This window comes from Chrysemys picta, unplaced genomic scaffold (genome assembly GCF_011386835.1).
Source record: "Chrysemys picta bellii isolate R12L10 unplaced genomic scaffold, ASM1138683v2 scaf1, whole genome shotgun sequence".
Lineage (NCBI taxonomy): Eukaryota > Metazoa > Chordata > Testudines > Emydidae > Chrysemys > Chrysemys picta.
Genome location: NW_027052708.1, coordinates 762,492 through 780,325, shown reverse-complemented (window position 1 = coordinate 780,325; position 17,834 = coordinate 762,492).

Below are 17,834 nucleotides of genomic sequence, written 5' to 3'. Positions count from 1 at the left end.
TACGGCTCTATAGACCCAATGGTGAGCTGGAGCTGGTTCGCACCGGTTCGCGGGGACTGGTTGTTAAATTTAGAAGCCTGTTTAGAACCGGCTGTTAAAGGGCTGGGCATGGTAAGAGTGCCGGGCTGGAGCTGGGAGGAGGGGTTGGATAAGGGGCAAGGAGTGGTTGGAGGGGGCGGAGGTTCTGGGGAGGCGGTCAGGCGACGGGGAACGGGGGTGGGGGGTGGGGGGTTGGGGCAGCCCGGCTTCCCCAGGTGGCAATTGAAAGGGTCTGCGGCACCCAGCAGCGGCTGGAGCTCCAGGCCCTTTAAATTGCCGCCAGAGCCCCACCGCCGCTACTCCAGGGCTCCGGCAGCTATTTAAAGGGCCAGGGCGGTAGAAGCAGGGGAGCCATGGGCCCTTTAAATAGCCCCCGGAGCCCTGCTGCCGGAGCCCTGGGGTAGCAACAGCAGCAGCTGAGAACTCCTGGAAGCTACGTGTACATTGTTAGGAAGAAGATTGAAATCCACAAGTGAACCAGATTGGCTGGCCATTACAATAAAGGTTTCTAGAGAATTATTTTTCCTGCTGGGCCCTGGCCACATTCAGTGCCCAGGATAAATAAATTGGGGTTGTGCAGAGTCAGGCTATTGCCTGTATGACCCCTGCCTCATTCACTTTAGAAACTGGAAGGCCTGTAGAGAATGAGCAGGGGAGCGCAGGAAGAACTAGGATGATCTTGTTAAGAGCAGTGACCGTCATTCAGTAGAGCTCAGTTCTGTTCCTGCCTCTGCCACAGATTTCACAGGTGATGCTGAGCAGGTCTCTTAAGCCAGTTTTTATGGGGTCTGATTAGCAGAAGTACTGAACACTCACAACTGCCGCTAGGGTCAAGACAAGATGTGGCTGATCAGTTCTTCTGCAGTTAGGCAGTGTGGGCGGGTGGAACAAGTACAGGGCTGTGAGTCAAAACACTTTGTTTTATCTTATCTCTGCTGCTGACTCACTGGTTGGCCTTGAGCAAGTCACTTTGCTTTTCTCTCTCAGTTTCACCAGCTGCAAAATGAAGCTAATAATAATATGTTACCACCTGCTTTAACACTTTACAGAAATGGTGAGTACTCTGAAGAATCAAGGGTCTCAGGTTGGTGCCTAATCACTCCAGATAAGTAGCGAGTTTGGAAGTTTGGCTTTTATCATTGTATGTAACATTTTCAAAAGCAGCTAAATGATGTAGGAGCCTAAATGCCATTTTCAGAAGTGACTTAGGCAGCAAGAGGGAGAAGTCTGCATGGTTCTTGGGTTCCTACGTTACTGGAGAAAATGGGATTTAATCCCTAAGTCACTTAGGCACTTTTGAAAATATTATTCCTTGGCTTCTATATGCCTAAGTCACTTTTGAAAGGGGCATCATAAGAGTCTGCTATCTCCCAGGGTGTTATGAAGACAAATTCATTAATGCTTGCAGTGCACTCTGATATGACGCTGACGAGCATCATGAAGAAATTAATCATTCTATATTCAGTGCAGTGTTTGTATGGTACGTATAGTGAGTAAGGCCCTGGGTCACAGGTTGAATGATAAGGATAAAAAGAAATATTCTACAGCTCCTTCAGCCCCTGATCACCATCCTCCCCGTGCACTGAAGGAGGCAGGAGCTGGTGGGATGGAGGGGAATAATAGGAAATGTACATGCAATTAGACTGTGTCATAATGGATATGCACAAGGGAGGGCAGGGGGGGCTCAATTAACATTGCATGGGTAACTTTAACTCTGATATTTCCTAATTCTTGTGCATTTGGCTTTGACTAATAACACTGTTTAATTTTGTAATGTTTTTAAGTAAGGTAAATATTGGAGCTGGTCAACAACCCAACATTTTTCCTGTTAAGTATGATAATGCAGTATTTCAACTTTTAAACACATCCAAGAGACTGGGATGTGGAAATGGAATGAGAATTTTTGTTTAGATTCTAACTAAAATGTTGATTCATTTTAACTTTTTGAAAATGAAAAATTCAATTTTCCTTTTCATATTTGGGTTTACAAGTTTTCCCCCTTTCTCCCCATTTCTATTTTTTCATCTTTTCTTCCACTGTAAAAAGTTAGAAAAAAATTAAAAAGTGTAAGAAAGTAGGGGGGAAATCTTTTTGATTTTTTTTTCAACTGGAAAAGTGTGAAAAAAGTTAGAAAACACCAAAGTGAGATAAAGTGTTACTTTCTCTGTGGCATGCTACCAAAAATATCCTCAGGGACTCAAGTGAGAGAAGAGAAATGTTTATTTTCAGCAGTTTATAATTCAGCCAAACCTGGAAGGGATTTCCCTGCACTGGGGCAGGCACCTCCCTGACACCAGCATTACTCCTTCCCAAATTACAAAAGCCTGCTGCAAACAATGACGGCATAAAATCTTCTCAAGAAGGTGTAGAGAATATTTTATAATAGAAAGTGTGAAGCAACCTCCATATTGGGAATTGCTACTAGCGCCCCCTCTAATTACTATAGCAGTGATTTGGAGAAGGATGAGGACAGTAAATTGGTGACATTTATGAAACCCAAAGGACAAAGTGCTGCCCCTGCTCCACTGCCCTGCGTAAGGACAGAGTTGCTGATGTTTTTACTGGAGAATCCAGGGCATTCCCGGGTCATCACTATTCTTTTTGTGATAATATTTACTTTAATTTTATCTTTAATACATTTATTATTATTATATGTGTTTTAGGATCTAGCTCCCCCTCCCCTTGCTGTGCCCTGAGGTTCCCCTGCTCTGGGGTCAGTGTCACATACTGAGGAGCAGGTGTCCTTAATCCAGCATTACACTTACCTGAGCAAACCACACTGGCATCATTATCATGGGAGCACTGAGAGGCCCCCAGGGCAGTAACAGGGCAATGGCCCAAATGGGGTTCAGTCCCTTTACAGTGATATGTGTCTGTCCAGACAGAGCCAGTTCCCCTCCCAAAATACGCTTCTCCTGGGGCTGATACAGCGAATCCACAGTCGAGCTGATGACAGAGAACGTTGGCATCTGGTAAATCCCAGCGTGAGTCACAGAGGGTTCCCCAGGCACCACGAACCTGGATCTCCACCCTCCCTGAGCACTCTGAGCTGCCGTTCATGAGCCGGAGCCCTGTGTGCCCTGAGGAGAAGGGAGAAGGGGTTTAGAGAGGGAGCCTTGGAGCTATTTTATACCTAATAGTTAAAGAAAGGAAAGTCAGGGGGGATTTGATCCAATTCTAGTTATCTTGGATCTTTTGCATTTCATGAGAAGCTGGTGCCATCCTATTACCCTAGCTCTCTACACAGTGAAATCAGTATATTGCATCACCCTAATCTAAAATTCACATCACTGGGATTTTAAAGATTTCGCACTGAATTCTTACCTGAGCATATGGCTCCAGCATCATTTGCGTGTGAGCATGTCTGACTGACGTTCAATATCCTGGGACAATACGCATGGTGGGACTCATTTCCCACACACTGGAACACTTCAGTCCACATTGGTCCATGTCCTTCTCCAAAGTGAGCTCCTCCTGGGATAGACAGAGCTGTTCCACATTGTAGTTCATTACAGATAACGTTGGCAGCTTTGAGATCAAAGTGGGCATCACAGACTGTGGTCCATGTTTCCCCATCTCTTATTTCGACACGTCCGGAACAGGCACTATGCCCTCCAACCAGCCAGGGCTTAATGTGTCCTAGAAATTCAATGGAGCAGGAATTTACAAAGGGGCCTCAGGGAGTTAGATGATTGATGGCCATAAAATATTGGCTGAATGCCAATCATGGTTCAGTGGCAAAGTGCAGGCAGCAATTAGAAATAAAAACAAAATATATAACAAATGGAAAACAGTAGTATTACATAACAATCAATATACATTAGATGTTATGATGTGTAGAAAATTGATAAGGGAAGCTAATTATATTAGGGGGAAAATCATGGCTTGCCGCGCTAAGGAGACTCACATAGCATTTTTTAAGTATACTGGGAACAAACAAAAAATACTAACAGTGGTGGTGTTCCACTGCAAATCAAGATGGTAAAATTGTTAACAATGATGCAGAAAAGGCAGAAGTATTTAATAAACATTTCTGATTTTGGATAGAAACAGGATGTATCATATTATGGGAAAAGGATTAACTATTCTTCAGTCCATTGGTAACTCAGGAGGAAGTTAAACAGCCTTTACTATTTTTATATCAGCAGGCTTGAATAGCTGATAAAACCATAGAATAAAATAAATGTAGGGTTGGAAGGAACCTCAAGAGGTCATCTAGTCCATCTCCTCACACCAAGAGAGGTGTAAGTATACCTAGGCCACACTGACAGATGTTTGTCTAACTTGTTGTGTAAAGTCACAAATGATGGGGATTACAACAACCTCTCTACGTACCCTGTTCCAGTACTTAATTAACCCTATAGTTAGAAAGTTTTTTTTCTAATATCTAATCTGAATCTCATTTGCTGCAATCTAAGATGATTGCGTAGTCCTACCCTCGGTGGATATGGACAACAATTGAGAAACAATCTTTTATCAGTTCACCCCTCAGTCTTCTCGTCTCTATACTTAAAATGTCCAATTCTTTCAACATTTCTTCATAGATCATTTTTTCTAAATCTCTTACTCTGTTTGTTGCTCTCCTCTGGACACTCTCCAATTTGTCCTTATTTTTCTTAAAAAATGATGAGCAAAACTGGACACAGTACTCCAGCTGAGGCCACACCAGACCTAAGTAGAGTGGAACAATTACCTCCTGTGTCTTACATATGACATTCTTGTTAATACAATTCAGAATGACATTTCCCTTTTTCACAACAGCATCACAACTTTTTAGATTGTGATCCACTATAACCCCGAGATCATTTTCTGCAGTTATTCCCCATTTTGGGGTTTTTGCATTTGATTTTTCCTTCCTAACTCTAATGCTTTGCACTTGTCTTTACTGATTTTCAATTTACTGATCTCAGACCAATTCTCCAGTTTATCAAGATCATTTTGAATTTTAACCCTGCCTTCCAAAGAGCTTGTGACCCCTCTCAGCTTCATGTCATCCACAAATTGTGTACGTGTATCTCTACTCCATCACCCAAATCATTTACGGAAATATTGAATAGTACCAGACCCAGGACAGTGTTATATTGTATTTATCCATAGGAACACAGCAATCACAGAGAAAAGAATAAAGCAAGTGAAGGCCTACAGGCCTATGTCTCACCTAAAGCTCAGCTTTTCCCTCACAACCTGGGCTGACTCAGCTTATCCCAGGAACCCCTGCTTCTGGGGACTGTGTTTCAGTCTCCTTCCCTGCAGACCCTGCCTCACCCCCTCTGTTCATCAGGGCTCCCCTGTTAACAATTCCCAAGCTCTCAGTTTAAGATTTCCCACCTCAGGGGCCCATCCCAAGGAAGGGGGCTTGTGCTCAGCTTGGCCAGATGCAAAAGTTCAAAATCCCTGACACCTGTATTGTCAGTTAAGTACCAGTAACTGGGTTCTATGAAATCACTGTCTGCCATCCTGGGACATGTGGGGAGCTCAGACAGGGGTTACCCTTTGAACCCTGGTAGCAACTGTGAAAATAGCAATAAAAGGAACTGAGGTACACATAATATGTTCTTTGCAGGGGTAATAGTGGACAAAGAACTGAACGTGAGCTCCCAGTCTGATGCTGCTGCAAAAACGGCTAAGGTGACCCTTTTATGTATAAACAGGGGAGCAATGAGTACTGCTGGATGAAATGCAGGACTTCCAGTGTACAGGAAATATCACTATTTTAAAATTCCCTGCGAATTGGAAATCCAGCTAAAATTTTGTTTTGGAAACTCCAGCCCATGGTGTATCCAACATGAAATTTGCTCCCAGGAGCCCCAACAGATGCGGAGTGACACTGACATTCTTGTCAGTTTCACCACTGTTAGCATCAGGACAAGCATGTCAATTTCTCACAGCCACTGCTGGGGCTCTGGGGCAGCTTCATCATGTGGCCTGCCCTGGACTGGGGACCCCCGGGCTTCCAGACTCCTTGGCCATCTGGTGGCCTAAATTGGCAAATATTCGGTCTCAGTCCAGGACATTCTGCAAGGCAGGGCTGCCCCAGAACCACAGACCTTGGGACACCAGAACCCATCCCAGGACTTCCAGGATCCCCGATGCAGACCCTGGAGCTGAGCCTTGGTTAGAGCTGGGGCTCCCAGGGCTTTCAGGTTCCTATCCCATGGCAGAGAGCCTGAAAGCATTGGCAGGGCTACCCTGGAGGTGCAGACCCTAGAAAGACCAGGATCTCCAATTCTGGGGCAATCTGTATGGTGGGTCTGCCCAGAGCTGGAAGACATCCAGCCCCGGGACAATCTACATGGCAGGACTAACAGGAGCCACCAGGGAACCTGGCAGGGAACCTGGCAGGGAACCAGGGACATTTCCACCAGACCCTGCTTGCGGTTTCGAGAAAGTTCGTTGAACCCAATTCACTTTCATGATAAACGTTGAGTTCAACAAACTGGCATTTTCCAGTGAAACTCTGGTTTGCCAGATAATTTCCAACCAGCTGTAGTAGGGAGGCGATTTTTCCTCTATGTACAGCACTGGGGAGACAGATAGTGTATCTGCTTTTAGTGTCCACATTGTAAGAAAGATGTTAAAAAATTGGAAAGGGCGCAGAGAAGATCTACAATAATGATTTCAGGGCTTGAAAATGTGCCCTGCAGTGAGAGATTTAAGGACGTTAATCTGTTTAGTTTATCAAAAAGATGACCTAGACATGTCTTGATTGCAGTGTATAAGTACCTTCCCATGGACAAAACACTGCATATTAAAGGCCTTTTTAATCTAGTGGAGAAAGGCATAACAAGAATCAATGGATGGAAGTTAAAGCCAGATAAATTCCTATTAGAGGTAAGGCATACATTTTTCACAGTAATACTGATGATACATTGGAACAAACTACCAAGGGAAGCAGAAGCTTCTCCACCTCCTGAAGTATTCACAACAAAATTGGATATATGCTTTAGCCAAACAAAAGGTTAGATGAAGTACAGGAGTAATTCCTTTAAATTCTATAGCCTTTATTAACCAGGAGTTCAGACTAGATCTAAAGCACCCTGCTGGCCCTAAAATCTATACAGCTATGAATCAAAAAGAAAGTTAAAGTTTGCAAAGTGAAGCACTCAAACATTCAGAATGTCAGAATTCTTGTGAAACCTTCATTAGTCCCATCTACTTTTGCTTCCCCTACTAATTCTTCTATGCTTGCAGGTTCATTGTCCAGAACATGAACCTGGCAAAAACATGGTTGTTGTTGCAAAAACACAAACACTAATGAGAAGTGCTAGGCACTGGCACGTGCATGAACACATTCCAGAAGGGTAATACCAGACCACCTTGATATAGGGCATGATGTAAACACACTCCCCAATGATGATACAGGGACACACTAACCCCTCCTAAAGATAAGGTCATGATGACAGGGGGCTGGATAGAGATGTTTTAATCCAACCAAAATGTACAAGGGAAAGGGTGATAATTAACCACGTCAGAGGGGCAAGACGTAACTTGTTTGTATCAGAGTATAAAAGACAGGTCACAGAGGGGGTGTCTTTTTCTGTCCTCGGCGGGTGGGGGCGTGGAAAGTCTCGCCACTCACTGAGCCAAGTCCATTGTAAGGGGCATAGATGTGCCAGTGTAACTGTAGACATTGATCTGGGGAGCTGGTACTGCATTTTGTCAGCAATAAATCTGGCCAAGCGCCTTTGCCACTGAACCCCATCTGTAGACTTCTTGGGCAGTTTGATCGAGACCTGCTGCATCAGCTACCTCCGCAGAGCTGGTGCAACACACAGAGAGAAAACACACACAGCCAACAGCTGACAACACCTGGGAGGCTGGGAAGTGTTATTATCTCCATTTTACACAGAGAGAACCAGAGACGCTATGGCCAAAATTATCAAAAGCATCCACTGATTTTGGGTGCCCAACTTGAGATACTCACGTCCTGTTTTTTCAGAGTACTTAGGCTTGTTTAGCACAGCTCCCACTGACTTCAGTTTAGAGCTGTGAGTGCTCAGCACTTCTTCAAATCAGATGTTCATGGTCTCAAGGGGGCCACCCATAAAATGAGGAACACACAATTAATGACCACCTGTGAAACATTTGGTTTCAGTGACTTGCCAAGCATCACATAGGAACTCTGTGGAAGAGGCAGGGATAGAATCCAATTACCCAGGGCAGCATTCAGCTACCTTAACAAGAGACTCTCCTTTCTCTTTCTGCAATCCCCTGCCTCACACACAACACACTTCACAGTTTCTGCAACAAATGAGGCAGGGGTCCTACAGACAACTGCATCCTTAACTCCACAGTCCTGATTCAGAGCACTGTCAATTCTGTGTGCTGCATGAAGCAGGGGTCCTGTGGAGAAAATAGCAAGTTATCTTGTAATGAAAGTCTGAATCTTAATGCATATGTAAAGACGGGCCAAAATAGAGTTTAATTTAATTCTTTAATTCTTTAATTCTGCCATTTCTTTATTTTTACAGCTCAACGTTTGCAAACTTAATTTTCCTTGAAAGTAAAGTTTTGTGCATAATTTCCTAGGTTTTTAAAACAGCAAACTAAAAATAGTTCCCGGATGTGGAATCATGTTGACACCCACATGAGTTATCAGCAGCTTTTGAGCCTTTAGATCCACCACAAAAATCTCTGCCACTTGAGCTAATGGAGTAACTGACAGCACTAGTAGGTCATCATTCTCTTTGTGGACCAGCACTAGAGGGGAATCAGAAGATTTTGTTGGAGGGTTTGATAAATATTTGCTGACAGCAGGAGAATGGCAAAAATCAGGGATATTGGGTTCCATTACACGCTCTGGAGAGATGTGTGTTCTAGTGGTCACAGATCCTTCTTCCTCTGTTCCCCCAAGCCTAACCCCTTCTGCCCCATCCCCTCTAAACTGCCCCTGTCCCTGTCCTGTCTCTTCCCCATCCCTTGCTCTGTGTCCCAGTCCTATTCTCCTTGTCTACCCAGTTCCCGCCTCCACTCCTCAAGCTTCTCATCCCCAGACCCAGTATCCTTGCCAAGCCAGTCCTGGACTTCACCTCTGGCTTCCCCAGCCAAATCCCAGTTTCCCCCCTGTTCTTTGTGCTGTCCCTTCCCTCTGGGGCCTTGTCTGATCTGTTTCTCATTCCCACATTTGCACTAGGTTGTCCTGTCTGCCCCAATCCCCGGTTTCCCTTCCTGGATGCCTCATCCAATCTCAAGGCTTCTCTACAAGAACACTTAGTTTGTGGCAAAATTTACCCCACTCTAACCTGCTGCACACTGAATGTCTGTGTGGAACCTGCTGCTGCGCACTAACATTCCCCTAGTGCTTTGAAATGGGAGTAGATCTGTTCCCTAGGGAACTGTTAGGACTTGTCTACCCTACCGCGCTGTATCAGTGCCAGTGCATCGATGTAGTGGTGCTGATTTAGCATGTCTGATGAAGACGCATTATGTCGATAGGTGAGCTATGCTGTTGGGAGCTTCATTTTTCTTCAAATTTGGTATAATGAGAAGATTCCAGAAGACTTGAGAAATGCCAACATTGTTACCGTCTTTAAAAAAGGAGATAAGTCAGAGGGTGGAAATAATCATGGCATTGCCTTGCTACGTACAGCAGGGAAAATTCTTACCCGTATTCTTTTAAACCGATTACTTCCCCTTCCTGAGGAAATATTGCCAGAATCTCAGTCTGATTTCAGACCATCCCACAGGACAACTGACATGATCTTCGTTGCCCAACAAATCCAGGAAAAGTCTCAGAAGCAAAATCAGGACCTGTACATGGCCTTCATCGATTTGACAAAGGCCTTCAACTCCATCAATCGCGAAGCACTGTGGAAGATACTAGCCAGATTTGGCTGCCCTCCAAAATTTATTATGGTCCTAAGATTTCTTCATTATCAGATGACTGCCACTGTTCTCTGTAATGACCTGGAGATGGATCCTTTTGTCATGAAAACTGGGGTTAAGCAAGGATGCGTTATTGCCCCAACCCTGTTCTCCATCTATTTAGCAGTAATTTTGGTCCTTGTTAAAGACGGCCTCCCCACTGGAGTTGACATTCAATACAGAATGGATGGGCGGCTTTTTAATCTTTGAAGTTTCCACTCGAAGTCTAAAGTCCTCAGAGCTTCCATTACTGACTTCAGGACGCTGATGATTGTGCCATTCTCGCACACACTGAGAATGACCTTCCGTCCACACTGGATATTTTTGCACAAGTTTACCAAAGCCCATGACTCTCACTCAATATTGAGAAGACTAAAGTGCTCCATCAGCCTGCTTCAGGCCTTGCACAAGACCAACTACACATCACCACTGAGGGACAGACTTTGGAGAGAGTTGAGGACTTCTGTTACCTCAGTAGCCAACTTTCGCAAAATGCAAAAACTGGCAGTGAGATCCAGCACAGGATCCAGTATGCAAGTGCTTCCTTTGGGAATCGGCTCCGACACATTTTCACAGAACGTGACCTAGGGCAGGACACTAACATCCAGGTCTATGAGACAATTGTTATTCCTACACTCCTTTATGGATGCGAAACATAAGAACATATAAGAATGGCCCTACTGGGTCAGACCAAAGGTCCATCTAGCCCAATAACCTGTCTTCCAACAGTGGCCAGTGCCAGGTGCCCCAGAGGGAATGAACAGAACAGGTAATCGTCAAGTGATCCATCCCCTGTTGCTCACTCCCAGCTTCTGGCAAACAGAGGCTAGGGACACCATTCCTGCCCATCCTGGCTAATAGCCATTGATGGACTTATCCTCCATGAATTTATCTAGTTCATTTTTGAACCCTGTTATGGTCTTGGCCTTCACAACATCCTCTGGCAAGGAGGTCCACAGGTTGACTGTGCATTGTGTGAAGAAATACTTCCTTTTATTTGTTTTAAACTTGCTGCCTATTAATTTCATTTGGTGACCCCTAGTTCTTGTGTTATGAGAAGTAGTAAACAACACTTCCTTATCTACTTTCTCTACATCAGTCACGATTTTGTAGACCTCAATCATATCTCCCCTTAGCTGCCTCTTTTCCAAGCTGAAACGTCCCAGTCTTATTAATCTCTCCTCTTACGGAAACCTCTCCATACCCCTAATCATTTTTGTTGCCCTTTTCTGAACCTTTTCCAATTCCAATATATCTTTTTTGAGATGGGGTGACCACATCTGCACACAGTATTCAAGATGTGGGCATACCATGGATTTATATAGAGGCAACATGATATTTTCTGTCCAATTATCTATCCCTTTCTTAATTATTCCTAGCATTCTGTTCACTTTTTTGACTGCCACCATACATTGAGTGGATGTTTTCAGAGAACTATCCACAATAACCCAAAGATCTCTTTCTTGAGTGGTAACAGCTAAGTTAGATCCCATTGTTTTATATGTATGGTTGGGATAATGCTTTCCAATGTGAAGAACTTTGCATTTATTAACATTAAATTTCATCTGCCATTTTGTTGTCCAGTCACCCAGTTGTGAGAGATCGTTTTGTAGCTCTTCGCAGTCTGCCTGGGTCTTAACTATCTTCAGTAATTTTGTATCATCTGCAAATTTGCCACCTCACTGTTTACCCCTTTTTCCAATCATTTATGAATATGTTGAATAGGACTGGCCCCAGAACAGACCCCTGGGGGACACCACTATTTACCTCCCTCCATTCTGAAAACTGACCATTTATACCTACCCTTTGTTTCCTATCTTTTAACCAGTTACTAATCCATGAGAGCACCTTCCCTCTTATCCCGTGGCAGCTTACTTTCTGTAATAGTCTTTGGTGAGGGATGTTGTCAAAGGCTTTCTGAAAATCTAAGTACACTATATCCACTGGATCCCCTTGGTCCACATGCTTGTTGACCCCCTCAAAGAATTCTAGTAGATCGATGAGGCATGATTTCCCTTTACTAAAACCATGTTGTCTCTTCCTCAACAAATTATGTTCAGCTATATGTCTGACAATATTGTTCTTTATCATAGTTTCAACCAGTTTGCCCAGTACTGAAGTCAGGCTTCCAGGCCTGTAATTGCCGGGATCACCTCTGGAGCCCTGTAGTGGAGCAGTTACCCCACTCCTAAGCAGCAAGCCTAGGCTGATTGGGGAATCACAGCTGGCCCTGATAAAAGGACTATGAGCCAGGAGCTAGTCACTCTCCCTCCAGCTTCATAGAATCATAGAATATCAGGGCTGGAAGGGACCCCAGGAGGTCATCTAGTCCAACCCCCTGCTCAAAGCAGGACCCAATCCCAACTAAATCATCCCAGCCAGGGCTTTGTCAAGCCTGACCTTAAAAACCTCTAAGGAAGGAGATTCCACCACCTCCCTAGGGAACCCATTCCAGTGCTTCACCACCCTCCTAGTGAAAAAGTTGTTCCTAATATCCAACCTAAACCTCCCCAACTGCAACTTGAGACCATTACTCCTTGTTCTGTCATCTGGTACCACTGAGAACTGTCTAGATCCATTCTCTTTGGAACCCCCTTTCAGGTAGTTGAAATTCACTATCAGAGGGAGAAGGACCTAGCTGCCTGGGAGCTGAGGGTGCAGGCAACGGAGCAGGGCTGGGGAAAGGCGAGAGGAGGTAGGGAGCTCCCGCCTGGCAACTCCCCAGGCTGCAAGCCCTGTGGAAGGCCAAACCAGGTACTGGGGTTGCAAAGGCTACAGCCCAGGGATTAGGCAAAGGCAGCAGGTTCAAACCCAGCTTTGCCAATGATGAATGGCTTGTACACTGCAGTCTGCCCCAGTGACGGGGGCTAGATGGTGACTGGTAATAGCCATAGACTGAGGTGAGGTGGGGATAGAGGGTTGGGGGTTCCTTGGGGAGGGGAGACCCAGAGCTGTGGGGGTACGGCGGAGGGCAGAACCCCCAGAAAAAGGGGTACTGGGGTCTAGGAGGGACACGGAGGCCAGCGACAGGCGAGACACCGGCCAGCAGAGGGCACTCCGAGTGCTGGATGAGCTAATTCCCAGGAGAACCAGCAGGAGGCACCACAATGGTGAGTTGTCGCATCGTACAAACCCTTTTTAAAAACTGGTGTCACATTAGCTCTCCTTCAGTCATCTGGTACAGAAGCTGATTTAAATGATAAGTTACAGACTACAGTTGTATGGTTCTGCAATTTCACATTTGAGTTCCTTCAGAACTCTTGGGTGAATACCATATGGTCCTGGTGACTTATTGCTGTTTAATTTATCAATTTCTTCCAAAACCTCCTCTAATGATACCTCAATCTGGGACAGTTCCTCAGATCTGTCACCTAAAAAGAATGTTTCAGATTTGGGAATCTCCCTCACATCCTCAGCCATGAAGACCTAGTCAAAAAATTCATTTAGTTCCTCTGCAATGTCCTTATCGTCCTTGAGTGCTCCTTTAGCACCTTGATCGTTCAGCGGCCCCTTTGGCTGTTTAGCAGGCTTCCTGCTTCTGATGTACTTAAAAAAATTGCTCTTGCTTTTTGAGTCTTTGGCTAACCGTTCCTCAAATTATTTTTTGGCCTTCCTAATTGTATTTTTACACTTCATTTGCCAGTGTTTATGCTCCTTTCTATTTTCCTCTCTAGGATTTAACTTCCACGTTTTAAAGGATGCCTTTTTGCCTCTCACTGCTTCTTTTACTTTGTTGTTTAGCCAGGGTGGCTCTTTTTTGGTTTTCTTACTATGTTTTTTTTAATTTGGGGTATACATTGAAGTTGAGCCTCTATTATGGTGTCTTTAAAGAGTTTCCACGCAGCTTGCAGAGATTTCACTTTTGGCGCTGTACCTTTTAATTTCTGTTTAACTAACCTCCTCATTTTTGTGTAGTTCCCTTTCTGAAATTAAATGCTACAGTGTTGGGCTGCTGTGATGTTTTTCCTGCCACAGGGATATTAAATTTAATAATATTATGGTCACTATTACCAAGCAGTCCAGCTATATTCACCCCTTGGAGCAGATCCTATGCTCCACTTAGGACTAAATCAAGAATTGCCTCTCTTCTGGTGCGTTCCAGGCCCAGCTGCTCCAAGAAGCATTTAAGGTGTCAAGAAACTTTTTCTCTGCATCCCGTCCTAAGGTGACATGTACCCAGTCAATATGGGGATATTTGAAATCCCCCATTATCGACAGCCCCTCAAGTGTCTGGAGAGGTACCACCAAAGATGCCTCTGGAAGATCCTTTGCATCAAGTGGGAAGATCGCTGCACTAACACCAGCATCCTCATTGAAGCCAATGTCACCAGCATTGAAGCAATGATCCACACTCACCAACTCTGCTGGGCTGGACATTGTGTGCGGATGCCAGACTGTCACCTCCCAAAACAAGTCTTCTACTCTCATCTCACCCATGGTCAGAGATCCCGTGGTACTCAGAGGAAATGCTACAAAGACACACTGAAAGCACATCTCAAGAAAACAGATGTGGACATCACAAGCTGGGAAGAACAAGCCACCAACCGACCCCAATGGCACCACATCCTCTCTCAGGCAGTAGCCCGCTTTGAGGAGAAGTGCCTTGCCCTCGAAGCTGAAAAGAGAGAGAGAAGGAAGGAAAAAGAAAGAACTTTCTCCCAGCAGGCAGCTGACCCATCAGGCAACATCTGTACCTACTACAGGCAAATCTATGGTTCCAGGATTGTACTCTTGAGTCGTCTCAGGACACATATGTAAATTTGGGGTAGAGATCATCCTCGAATGGAGGGATTACCGATGATGGCAATGCTGCTGCTGCAACCAATGAGGCTGTGGGCCTACAGACCAAAGTCTACTTCACTGTGCATCCCTGATTCATTCCCAAGGCACCATCCATCCTGTGCACTGACTGAGGCAGGGACCTCGGCGAAGGAGAATGTTTTGGCAAAGACTGGTATTAATCCAATGGGAAATCAGAAGTGAAATCTGGACGAGAAGGGGTTGAGAGAGACAAGGTGGATGAGATAATATATTTTATTGGATCCACTTCTGTTGGTGAGAGACAAGCTTCTGAGCTTACACACAGCTCTTCTCTATAAGCTCAAAACCTTGTCTCTCTCACCAACAGAAGTGGGTAGAATAAAAGATATTATCTCATCCACCTTGTCTCTAATATCCTGGGACTAACCTTGCTACAACAACATTGCATTGAAGACAAGTGTCACTTTTTGGAAAGTTTTCTAGTATTCTGTCAGGACAGCATCTCTCAAAAATTGCTTAGTGCAGAAACATCACAGCTCCCGAATGTGTCTGTTCTCAGTGATATCTAGTGCACAGGGCAGTTTGTAGATGGCTGACTGGTTATTTCTGGAATAATTCTGAATGGGCCCAATCCTGAGTCCTTTATGCTGCTTCTACTCAGTCGGTACAAAGCAAACTCACATTACAGTCAATAGCTGCCTGCCTGAGTAAGGAACCCGGGGTTTGGCCCTATGAACAGGCCCTGCACCTCTATCCAGGGAAGACGGGGATTAGTGACAAGAATGGACATAACTATAAGGGCCACGGAAAGACTCATCCTCCTCTCCAACCTTCAGCACAGGCCTGTGGCACTACCCTGCTAGCACAGCAGGAGATAAAGGGAGCCTTTGGGGCCAGCTAGCCCCACCCCGCTATACCTGCAGCCTATGCCAGGCCTGGGGCGGGGGCGGGGAGGAAAGGAGAGAGCCTGGCTCAGTTGAGGGCTGAGTGGCAAAGAGGCCGGAGCTATCCGCCTCCCTACCTGAGGGGAAGGGTCACTAGCCTGCCAGCCGAGGCAGCCACCAGGGAGTAAGCGCTGTCTCCCCGGTCAAGGGGGACTGTGGAGGAGACGTAGAAGCCTCTGGCAACTGAGGTAACTGGGTGACTGAAGCCCAGAGACATTGTGGGGTTCAGTCTCACCAAACTTACGGCTGTCGCATCTGAAGTAGTCTGGAACTACAGCATGCTGCCACCCAAGATCCACAAGAGGGCACTATGGGGTACAAGCCTCCCAGTGAACAGGACTAGAGGGGCCATGACCCAAACAAAAGGGACAGTGATAGGAAGTAGCCCAGGGCAGGGGATTTAGACTCCCTGCTAGGAGTCCCCTATTCAGGGATAGATGCGTGCAGGACCCTGGGCTGGGACCCGGTGGAGAGGGAGGGCCTGGATTTCCCTACCCCACTGCCTAAAAGACTGAGCCAAATTGACCTTGAAAACCAGGGGCTGGAGGTCAGGCGCACCAATCACTAGGCAGCCCGGCCCATCAAGCACCCTGTTACAAACCCAAACTGTATTCCCACTGCAAATGTGCAGCTCCAGCTGAGATGCAGGCACAGTTTTACAGAAAGGTGCACAGAAGGGACTTTTGCTCTGATACCCTTTGTTTATGTGCTGCTTCCTCCTCCTGGTGAGGTTCAGAGGAGAGGGACTCCCTGCTGTGCACTTGCTAGGTGTGCAGCACAAGGCATTGCAGTTGTTATTACCGGGTTAGGAAATTTACATTGGTGAAGGTCAATTTGTTTTCTGAAGAGTTTAAAAGTCCTGGCAATGAATTTCTGTAAAGTTTCCACCCACCCCAGCTTTTTTTAATTTTTTAAAATACTAAGAAATTGCATACAACCCCTCCCCCATGTGAAGAGTGTATCCATGTTTGTCATTGAAACACTCAAAATCCAAGAAAGGGTTGAGATTAAACACTGCCCTGAGCTTCCATTGCCAGGGGGAGCTGCTAAAAGTATTGGAACTATAGGAAAATATTCTACTCTTCCTTGTGCTATGTCAGAGGAAGATATTACTCCCACTAAATGTTAAGAAAAGATAAATTAAAAATAAAATGTATAATGGGTCTGTAGCTGTAATGTTAACTATCGAGTCACAACAAATGACTCCATAATGTGATATTTCTGGGCTGTGTAGGGTTGAGGTATATTTTTGTCTGAGCTCTCTATGCTACGCTAGATCTACAGGGTATCAGAGATTTTGAAATTTTCTATTACTGGTTGGTCCAAAATGTGAGAAGTAACAGAGCAGACAGGGGAGTGCTCTCAGATAAATCTAATTCTGGCCAAGCTGGGAGAATCTGTCCATTCCTCAATCATCCTATGAGGATGGCAAAGGGGCTACATAAATGCCCCACCCTCTGTACCTCTGTGGTTGGGTGTCTGGGTCTGGATTTTGGCAGGAGCGTAACATTTTCAAAAGAGCCTCAGTGTCTTAGGAGCCTAAGTGACATTTTCCTTTTCCATTTTCTCTCCTATCTGCATTTTTAGACACATTCAGAAGGAAATGAAAAGGAAAGACGTGGCATTGAAACAATTGGAAATGAGATAATGAAAATGATTCAGTCACACAGGGGGCTCCTCAGTGGCCAGAGCCATGAACTGTAATAATTACAGCTCATTAATAACAATCATTAAAGGAGTCGTTCTGGTTTTTGTTCATTTCTCCTTAGGGTCACAGGCACACGATGCCCTCTGTGTTCAAGCCCTTTTGTCTCAGGGGATTTGCCTTTCAGGACTGAGCTGGCTGATTCTTACCTGAACAGGTCACTCCAGCATCCTCTCTGTGATTGCAGTCACTCTGACCCCATCCCTTGTTCCCGCAGTGCCAGAGAGCAGACTCGGTACCATCACAGGCAACTTCATCCAGCCAAATTGTTTCAGATCCTTCTCCGAAATGAGCCAGGCCAGGGGCACTGACAGCAGCTCCACATTTCAACTGCTTACAGACAACCCCAGCATCTGCCATGTCCCAGCGATCATCACACACCGTCCCCCACTGATCCTGGTGTTTAACCTCCACTCTCCCGGCACAGGGGCTGCCTCCATCCGCCAGCCTCAGCTCATCGGCACCTTCAAAGAGAGACACAGAGCAGGGTCAGAGTGAGCAGGGAGCCCCCTCCCCAGCAT